The sequence below is a fragment of the Penaeus monodon genome, chromosome 33, assembly GCF_015228065.2.
Source record: "Penaeus monodon isolate SGIC_2016 chromosome 33, NSTDA_Pmon_1, whole genome shotgun sequence".
Lineage (NCBI taxonomy): Eukaryota > Metazoa > Arthropoda > Malacostraca > Decapoda > Penaeidae > Penaeus > Penaeus monodon.
Genome location: NC_051418.1, coordinates 30,896,940 through 30,898,158, shown reverse-complemented (window position 1 = coordinate 30,898,158; position 1,219 = coordinate 30,896,940). Strand labels below are relative to the sequence as shown.

The 1,219-nt window shown below is 43.2% G+C and overlaps 1 pseudogene; it reads right to left on the bottom strand.

Moving 5' to 3' along the window:
• LOC119594335 overlaps window positions 1-1,219 on the bottom strand; it is a 20,263-nt pseudogene that overhangs the window by 8,719 nt on the left and 10,325 nt on the right.

Below are 1,219 nucleotides of genomic sequence, written 5' to 3'. Positions count from 1 at the left end.
CACCCACAACCCATGAGACACCGAGGAGAGGCTCACCAATGCTTGTAGAGCTTGAGCTTAGAAGGCGAGGGGAGCTTCCAGCAGAGTGCGGGGAAGTGCCTGCTATCGCCATAGACACTTGGAGAGAGGATTCCGCTGTTTGTATAACATGTTCGATGAATCTAGAAGCAGGTGGAATTTAAGATTAATTTGCATTCTTGGAAATTCTAGCGGACATTCAGTCTTATGAATTATCTATAGAAAATAACCTCTGGTGATTATTCAGATTAGGAAGATTCATTAGAAATTAGATTTAATATGACTGTTCCATTCAGGCCTATGAACAGCAGAATTCAAGGTATTAAAATGGTGCTATGATTCAGTATAAACTCACCCTATATGATTTACAACACTAGCAGATGGTATCCCATATCTTAGCCATAGCACAATATTTAAACCCTTATACAGAAAAAACTCCTTAATGACTAAAAACCAACGTGAAAGATGAGAAAACGTCATCCGCTTGACTGGTTTCTTTCTCTGAAAATGTTCCACCTAAAGAGGGAAAAATTACACACGTATAGAAATTTAGCCATCTCCCTACTTTACATTCCAAAGCATTCTGAGCACAAGGATAATTTAGGTTTGAGCACCACAAACTGACCACAATGAACTCAGGGACACAAGGAACTCAAAGTGCATGCTGTCATTAAGCAAGAAATATAATACTACCAATATAAATTCTTACACATCCTCTGAAGTGGACTGTACAACCTCCACGAACATGTACCCTTGCACAGGGTATCATTTGAACTGGAAAAACCCGTACCATGAATGACCCTTAAAAAAACTCCCCCGTCCTGTGTGAACCCGAACCTCTCCCCCGCTTGCAACACCCGCAGCGTAAGAACTAAGCTCTAAAATACCGCTGAGGCGTACCGTGGCTGCTCTCCTCTCCCTTGTCCTTAGAATCTACCGTATCTGTCTGAGCTTGCTGGGAGGACAGCTTCAGGGGGGAGGTAGGGGCCGAGCCCGTCTTCTCGTAGGTTGTGCACACGCTCCCTGTCATGGAACCTGGGAGGAGGGAGGAGGCAGGGAGGAGGGTTTAATAGGGCAGAAATTATGATATGTTTCTCTGTCCTTCTCTCATGCGGTTAAGAGGTCTATCATTCAGTGTATGCTGTGTAATACATTCTGGGGTACATAGTATACTTCCTAAATAATAAACAGTGTTCTCTCT